Raw genomic sequence first — 9,765 nt, 5'->3', positions numbered from 1 at the left:
ATGTTGCAGAATGTAAATCTATAAAAGTAGTAAAGCTATGAGAAAACAGTCTTATGCGTATTAAACTGACGAAATCTAATATTATAAGATCAAAGGTGCATTCTGAGGGAACAACGCATTGAAGTTTTAGAAACATTCTTGAAATGAAGAATCATTAGATTTTTACTTCATGGAACTTTTTAAATATAATATTTATTACCAATAAATTTTACGGCTAAACAACGATGTAGGAATAAATGGAGTATGTTTTCATGAATCGGAAAACATTCATGACTTTTAATAAATTGGAATTTTAAATAATAGAATGGGATATTTGTATTCCACAGTAGGAACTCATGCTCTCTGCACTTTGCGTACACACACACACATACACACGCACACAAACACACACACACACACACACACACATGGAGAGAGAGAGAGGAGTTGACTTGAGTTGATTTTGAGTTTAACGTCCCTTTCAGCAGCGAGAGTATATAAGATGGGACCAACTGATTAACGTGAAATCCGAACTACATGAGCTCTTGCTGGGAATCGAAGCCAGGTCTTCCATGCCAAAGGAGCGTATGCTAACTGCTTAGCAACGAAAGAGCTCGCAGGTGAAGAGAGAGAGAGAGAAACACTGTGTAAAAGTTACTACCCAACTTGAAATATTAGAAAATTTTCCTGTTCCTGAAAGCTAATTGGAAAATTACAATTTGTTGTTGACTAACTTTCCTCTGCAGAAATCCAATTTTGTAGCTGAATGTGCAGTTAAATATAGTGGAAAAGTTTCCACCTAACATCACTATACGTAATATCCAAAATTGTCCGGCTTATGAAAAAAAAATTCCACTTTTTTCTACATCGTGATGAAAATTTTTCGATCTATGAAAATTCCTCTCACTTGTTTCTACAGAACAATAAAACTTTTCGATTCACAAGAAGTTGTTTTAGTTTTTGCTTCATAATGATGAAAATTTTCCGACTCATAAAAAGTTCTTCAATTTTTCCATATAAGAGAAAATATTTCGATTCATGAAAAATGGTTTACCTTGTTCCTACATAGTGCTGAAAATTGTCTGATCCATGAAAATTTTCAGATTCTTTAAACGATCTTTCCATTTTTACATGTTTATACGTGAATTCAACAAATTTTATGATTGCTGAAGAATTGTTACTTGATTACTGATATTTTATAGATCGGAAAATTTTCGGAAAAATATAGCGGAAGATTTTCCAGAAAATTTTCCGAAATGGAAAATTATCCGCGGAAAATTTTCCACCTCACATCGCTATTCACACCACATTCTACAGTAACCAAACAACGTGCTCATGACGTCAAGGTCACGCGTCAACCATCTAATACTCAAGGAAAAACGTCAGTACAGCAACAGGTCCCACTACTACAACGATAAAAGTCTACGGGTTTGCTGGGAATTTCCCACGGGCACAGGGTAGAATACATCTAGTATTCCTTTCTCGCCGTTTCATGTACTCACAGCAGCAATAAGAACCTTCTTCATGTTCTTTTGTTAACTGTTGCTTGTTACCCTTCTCCTTTTACTTCAATCACTAGCCTCTATTCTTCACGAAGTTATTATTAGCGCCCTTTAGTTTGTACAGATTTATTAAGGATATTGAATAATCTAATTTATCGTACACTGTGATCAATTGTTTTCCAAATTCCATTCTTTCATCCACTAAACAATTATTTAGATAATACTTGGTCAATTCACATGAATTAATCAAGTATTTATTTCTTGGTTACATCATCATTTTAAATTCTGATTTAATTACTAATAATATATACTGGCAGTACAAAATTCATTTCTAAAAATTGTAATCTCAGTCCGATTGTGAATTGCACTTCCATCGAGCAATGCTTGCCAGCTAGCTAGATTATTGACATTAACATAAAGCTGTATATCCTAGGACTGAGTTAATCAAAAACATTCAACAACACCATTTTCATCAGTACTTTTTCTATTTTTTGTCTCTGTATTAAAGGACCTAAGTGAACTATAATAGGCGAAAATTGCTTTCTAAATTTAGTGTCGAAATTTCCAGTTTCCACAACGAAAGTTTATAACGAATGGATTTTAGGCGTTGGGATTTTAGTATCCTACACAGCGATTTTAGACAACTGTCTGATCTCTAAATAGTCGAATGTGAACTAGAATCTTGTTCATATTTGGACTTCAATCATAGCCATAAGTAATAAATGATTGCTTGTCATCGAAAGAGAACTTGTGTCCGCATTTTTATCCACACGGACGAGAAACATGTGAGACAAAATTATATGGAACATAAGCAGCAGTACTTTTACTCACGTATGGTCCACTATCAATTTGGTTCGTCTTCTGAACATGCAAAAATGGTGATTACTAACCCTTTTTACCGTTTTGGGAAACCAGTGACTTTGTCAACCTTTTCACTACTATTAGATAAAGACATTGTTAGAAAATACAAATATGACGATGATCACATACAATAGGACGTCAATATTCCGAACGTACAAAATCCGAACGTGATCCCTAGATGCTTTTTACCTTTTATCTTAGCGCTAGCAATAAACACACAATAGGGTGTTCTTCGGCATTGTTTGAAGTCGGCGTTTTTACAAAAGCTCCTTCATATGTAATTGTTTGTCATGCGTATTTTTATTTTCTTTTAGGCCTATACAAGTTTTAAGTGTGAGTTACAACAACAGTGTAATTTAGTGTACGAGCAGGTTCTTCAAAAACAATAAATGTAAGTAGCTTTACTTACGGTACTGTAATTATTGTATGTACTGCAGAACCACTGTATCGATAAAAGAGCATAGTGTACAGCATATTTAAGCCTAAATGGAATTGTCTTGCTTATTTTCGAAAATCCAGACAACTTGCTGACCCAATTAGTTCAGATTTTTGACTCCCTACTGTACTTGAAATCTTCAGCATTGACACCAACAATCACACTACAGAATACAGAAGGTATAAATAAACGATAGTATCCACTTCTACACGCCCCTTTACCATCGAGTATTGGTCGTACTATTCTCTGTTTCACACAGTCTCATCGGAAAAAAAATCCCCCATCTCTACAATATGTACAACATATCATGGTTTCATTCATTTTTACTGAAATCCAGAATACCGTTACCTTCTGCTGTTTGCAGAAATGTGGCCCTGCAGCGGCAAACGGTCAGTGATTGGTGGCTGTGACTATTGAGAGTTTTTCTCAGGATCACAATATCTACAACACACCACAGTTTCAGTCATTTTCATCGAAATCCAGAATATGGTAATTTTCGGCTGTTTTCAAAAAAGTGGCAATGTAGTAACCAAACGGTAAGTGACTTATGGTTGTGCTCAATGAGACTTTTTCTCAGGTACACAATGTCTATAACATATCAAAATTTCAAGCAATTCTAAAAACTTCTAATTTCCGTAAGGATTGTGCGGGATCCTTTGTCATTGCCCCAGTGAAACTCTTTTCTCCCAAAAATGAGAAAACCCATATTTCATATTTGGACATCATCTTGGCATTGGCAGAGTTTCGTTTCTTTAATGTGGCCCCTTCAGTCAAAGGGCCTCTTTTTCTGAAAAGTGGCCCTTTCTCCCCCTTAACCTTTTTTTCCGAAAAAAAAAACAAAAATTATGTGTCGATTTAATTTCAATCTAGTATGTATGTTTCAAGTTTGAAGAAAATCGGACGACGAAAAACTCTTGTGAAGCTATCTGCATTACACTTTCACTTTCTGGACTTGACGAATTTTTGCCCTAAAATCTTCAATTGTGAAAGCATCTATCAATCGAGACAATTGTATTGATTTATATGTGTGTTTTAACTTCTTTTATTTGCTCCAAGACTATTATGGTAATATGTGCTGCACTGTGCAGCACTGCAAAAGCGATTTTCAGAACCGAAACCGCAAACGTGGTTTCCAAAACGGAAACCGAAAATGCGGTTTTGAAAACCGAAACCTCAAGATCGGTTTTCAAAACCGAAACCACAAAAGCGGTTTTGTGTTTTTGAAATCGATATTTTGGTTTTATGAAATTTTACTATTTTGAAAAAACGGGTTTCGCTTTATTCAAAAACTGATTTCAACAGCACTAGTTCTGCCGTAGTGTTGTAATGGCAAGTGGTGGCGGGGTTGGTATTTACTTCATTGATACAATAATTTCATAATACTCAATCGAAAACCACGTACAATATGCATGGATAGAGTATGCTAACGGTACTTTAAAGTACCAAGGGAAAGAAGTGCTACTGTGAGGTTGTTCCATTCACCTGACGAATTTTTCTTTTTCTATCTATCTCGTTAGTTTATGTTAGATTTCTTAAATTATCGTTAGTTTCGCAAAATAACAATTTTATTCTAGAAATAAAGTTTTCCGCGAACTGCGAATTAGCCCGCCCACATGGAATTCTCATAAAATTCCAACGCATATCGTTAGTCTATCGTTAGTTTACGTTAGTTTTGCTAAACTTAACGTTTGTTTTCAAAAATAACGATTTTATTCGAGAAATAAAGGTTCCTTTTAAATGTAAAATTAGCCCGCTTATAAAGAATTATCATAAATTCCCATCTCACTTCGTTAGTTTAGGTTAGTTTTACTAAAACTATCGTTAATTACGCAAAAATAATGATTTTATTCGGGAAATAAATGAACAGTCCAACTTCACGGTTTCCCACCCGCAAATAAATTTGAAAGCTTTTTCCCAACACATCGCTAGTTTATTGTTAGTTTACGTTAGTTTTGCTAAAACTATCGTTAGTTTCGCAAAAATAACGATTTTATTCTAGAAATAAAGTTTCCAGCCAAATGTGAATTATCCCGTCCATATTAAATTCTCAAAAATTTCCAACTCATATCGTTAGTTTACGTTAATTTGCAAAAATAATAATTTTATTCGAAATGTAAAGTTAGATGACTACTAAAGAATCTCATCTCATATTGTTAGTATATTTTTAGGTTACGTTAGTTCGGCCAAAATTATTGTTCGTTTCGCAAAAATAAGAATTTTATTCAAAAAATAAATGTTCGCAGTTCAAGGGTGCCCATGTTTTGGTTCGGAAGAGAGGGCCAGTATAAGCGACGTTTCAAATATTGTTTCTTGCTAAAACTAATGTAAACATTCTATTGGGTTTTCGATATTTCTAAGTACAATTTCGTCTTAGGGGGCAAGCGCGATGAAAAAGCGATGAAAGACTTCTTTTTCCAATTGTGTGGGAAAGAAGCAATTCCCATCGAAGAAAGAACTTATATGCTTCGCAGAATAAAGGACAAATCGAAAATAATAATCACTTCCCTTGCGAAATATACATTTGTGTCCACAAAAATATTTCTGTCAAATTCTGTGTGGCATTGGGTAAAACGGGAAGTGAAACTTATGAAATGTTGAAACACGCTATTGGTTATTCGTGCCTGAGCCATAGCTAGTGTTGTAAAAAAACGTTGTATTTTTTTAAGTTGTTTTCAATAAAAAACATTGTTCTTTTTCATGTTTTTTTCAAATGTCTGTTTTTTTCTGGCAACTATTATTTATTGATTTATGTTGCAGATTATTGCAATAATCAATAGGACTTGAGTCGAAGCCCTCGTAACTTACATATCGTTTGTTTCTTTGTACCAATACGACCAAAATTGTGTGATTATTCCTTTCGGACCCAGGTCATTTTTGGCGTTTTCCTACATTTTCAGTAAGTGACTTATTGCTCAAAAACCATTTTAGACACTGGTATGTTTGTTTGAGTGTAGCTAACAAGGGGGTAATAATAGAAACAAAAAGGGATTTTTTTCTGAAATTTGCCCCTAAAATCTGTAATTAAAGTTTTATGTAGCTTGCGACACTGCTATCAGACACACACAAACTATCTTAAAATAAGCTTTTGTATCCCCTTAATACATCCTACAAGTATTGTGACGATATGTAATAAAGTAAGTATGTCAATAAAAAATATCTCATTCCACCTTTAAAAAATCACAGTTATATTTCCAATTAGAGAACAAGGTCTACTGTAAACCTCAACTGTACTTCCCTAATTATTCTATTGAAACTTTCTATAGTGCGTTGTGAAGGGAAAAGAAGATACTTCCAGATACTGGCACGTTTGTTCCGATGTAGCGAACAAAAGGGAAATAATAAAGAAAAAACTAATAATATTTTTCAAAATTTCCCCCTAAAATCTGGAATTATAATTTTATATAGCTGGCAACACTGCTACCAGAAAGACACAAACTATCTTAAATTAAACATTGGTACACCACTAATATATCCCACAAGTATTATGGCGACATTTAAGGAACAAAACTTCTAATTACCAAAAATATATTATGGTAAACAGAAAAGTAGGGTAAAACTAGAAAATTCAAGGCTTAGAACCTAAATACTAATTTTCCGTGCGCCCCTAATTACCTCATTGTAACGATCTGTATCCGCGTTTGTTCAGTAAGGACAAATGTTCGATTGGCGTAAGTTGACTTGCACTCGGACGTATAGGTACGGATTTATAAACAAAAATCTTGAATTGTTTGCCCAAATTTGGGGAAGTTTTAATTTCCATAATTGGCAACACTACGCTCAAGCCCGTCCAATTGATATCAACAGTTCGGTATCCATCCGAGGTATCTATCTGATAAGTCTTAAGGAGGTCTTTCTACAACGAAGGAAGCTACCGGGAAAAAAGGAGTAAAGGAAATTCGGAATTAGAAAATTCTCGAATTTTTGACGGGTGAAATTTGAGAAGGGAATTCGATACCAGAAGAAACAAATATGATAAACTATGGTTCAACCATATTTGGCAAGAATAACATCCCGATATCTTAATTAGTGTCCAGACAGGAGCGGATTAAAAAAGTGACACACCCGTGTGTGCCACTTTGGCCACCTAATGTACATTTGATTACATTTTTTGACTACTAACCCGTGTTGTTGTATTAGTTATAGTCTCGACTAATAATAATATCATTGTTGTAAACAATAACTTTATAAGGACAATTTTATCTCCTTTTTACATCTTAGTTCCAACACTGTTGGTGAGAAATGCAGGGTGTTTCAAAATGAATATCGGGGTTTTAAGTCTTCGTAGTACTTATTACATTTTACGTACAATTATAAGAATGCATCAAGTAAAAGAGCACCTCAAACAGTCTTTGCTACAAGTGTCTGATGTGAGATTCATTCGTCATATGGTACACATCTCGTCGATAAGACGAGAAAGGCCCATAAACCTTCCGCCATATGGCACAAAACACATTCAATTTAGGGAAATCTCATTTCAACTGTATCATCTCCTGAGGATTTGCTGATGGCCAGATGCAAACATTATGAGTGTTCACATTAGCTCTTAGGTGAAATGTCGATTTATCCAGAAAATCTTAATTGTTATGCAGCAATATTTCACTTGCGAAATTGGCACGTAAACCATAGTCTGTAGGGTTTAGACCTGTAGCAACTGCAAACGATAACGACGTAATATTATTCACACAGACGGTTGCGCTGTACAGATTCAGTCTTTATTAAAACACAAAAAGCTTTCTGCTCTCTAGTATCCATCTTTTCCACTTGCTCTTTCTAACGCCAGACAGAATAAACCATGCATGTACATGCGTGCGTTCAAAACTGCTTAAGTTGCTATTTTATTTGATATAATATTTATAAGCGTAAGTTAAATGTAATAGATACTACAAAGTTACAAAACCCTAATATTAATTTTCAAACACCATGCATTACTTCAAATTCAGTCATCCTATATTCATCTCTTTTATATACGTATACAAGAAGTGCCATTATTATCAACTACTAACTTTCATCATCATACACACGGCCGGCCCTAGGCAATTTGTTGCCCCGTGCAATGGCATACTTTGCCGCATCCCCCTTTCTCCAGAAAGAACAAACCTTAAAAGTCATGATTTTAAGTCTGCTACTCCAGCTTGAACAACGAAGGGAAAGGTAAGTGTAGTCGCACTCAGAAAGGCTTAAATACTAAAAATCCAATCCCTTTGTGTCTGTTTTTTTTCTTTAAATATTAATCTATCATGTTAGTGAAAGATAAAGCAAACACACTTGCAGCAGAAAGATGGTAACCCTTTTTATAAAATTCAACATCTAGTTTCAATCTCAAAGTATCGGTTTGCAATTCCAGTGGAACTAGTTCTTTTATCTTTATTTCTTGATTTTGCTTCTACATCTGTTAACATTATTTTAAAAAGTTGTTTCTATCTTCAATGATAAGGAACTTATTTCTGACAAAAACAAGAATAGTTGTCATATCAAAACTGTGATAACTAACTAAATGGAACAGATTTTCGCTACTATTCGAGAATTGAATTCTTGCATTTGAAAACAATCAAGCACTTTGTGCTCGGATTCATTCGACCATTTGTTTTAGCATGGTCCATGTAACCTTAAAGTACTGTAACCTAAACATAATTTATGAATGTAGTATTCACAAATGTCAGCTTAGTGAATGTAACTACCATAATCATGAAGTCTGTTCCCAACAAGAAATATTTAATTTAAATAATATACTTATAACTAGAGACCGGATGTTAGGCAAAATGCCTATTCTTTAATGCTAAAGATATGATCAAAAATAAAGTTTTAAAGTTTATATCAGGGATTATAGTTTCGATTTAAGCCAACTTTATTTAGCCTATTTCGCCCCTCACTGCCTAAATAATTGCTTTAGTGTCTAATGTTGCGTATTCTATGCATTTTCTTTGAAATAAGATTTAATTTGGAAATATTTATAATTTATATCCTGTAAATAACACAAGCACATGGTACATTGCAATGGTAGATCAATCTCTCTAGCTATATATATATATATATATATATATATATATATATATATATATATATATATATATATATATATATATATATATATATATATATATAGGTTGAGTCAAAATAAGTGTTACAAGCCAATATATCGCGAACTATACATCATATAAGAAAAATATTAAGAGACAATGTACAATACAGAGGGGCCTCAGAAATGAGACACACATTAGGTTTTCCCCGACCCCCATTTTGGAGGGAGGGGTGAACGTGACATTTTCAAATGGGAACATAGGTCGAGTTATACCTCGTTCGAAAGAGCTTGAAAAACTGAACAATTTTTGTAGGAAACAATTTATGATATGGGGCACCGTTTTCAAAATGGGCCCCAAAAATGGTCCTGTATCCGATAAAATTTCCAGTACTTATAAATAAGTGTTACAAGCCAATATATCGCGAACTATACATCATATAAGAAAAATATTAAGAGACAATGTACAATACAGAGGGGCCTCAGAAATGAGTCAAACATTATGTTTCCCCCCCATTTTGGGGGATGGGGGTGAACGTGAAATTTTCAAATAGAATCATAGATCGAGTGATACCTCGTTCGAAAAAGCTTGAAAAATGGAACATTTTTTTAGGAAACAATTTTTGATATGGGGCACCGTTTTCAACATAGACCCCAAGATTGGTCCTGTATCAGATAAAATTTCCAGTACTTAGAAATCGGAAACGTATGAGTAGTAAACGATTAAACAAAAAATGAAAAACGAAAACATCATAGGCAAAGTGGAATGATGTTGTCGTGGTATTCCCAGGACCCTAATCATGGGGCCCCGGGACCAATTTCAAAATTTCAAATGGGAATATACGTGTAGGTTGAGTGATACCTTGTTTGATAGATCGTGGAAAGCCAAACAGCTTCGTACAAAATTTGTTTTCATTTTGGGCAAGCCTGTTCCAAAATGGCCGCCAAAAATGGTTCCACATTCAGATTGA

Source organism: Thermobia domestica, chromosome 5 (assembly GCF_964235325.1).
Source record: "Thermobia domestica chromosome 5, izTheDome1.hap1.1, whole genome shotgun sequence".
Taxonomy (NCBI): Eukaryota; Metazoa; Arthropoda; class Insecta; order Zygentoma; family Lepismatidae; genus Thermobia; species Thermobia domestica.
The sequence above is the reverse complement of the archived record's forward strand: the minus strand, read 5'-3'. Positions refer to the sequence as shown.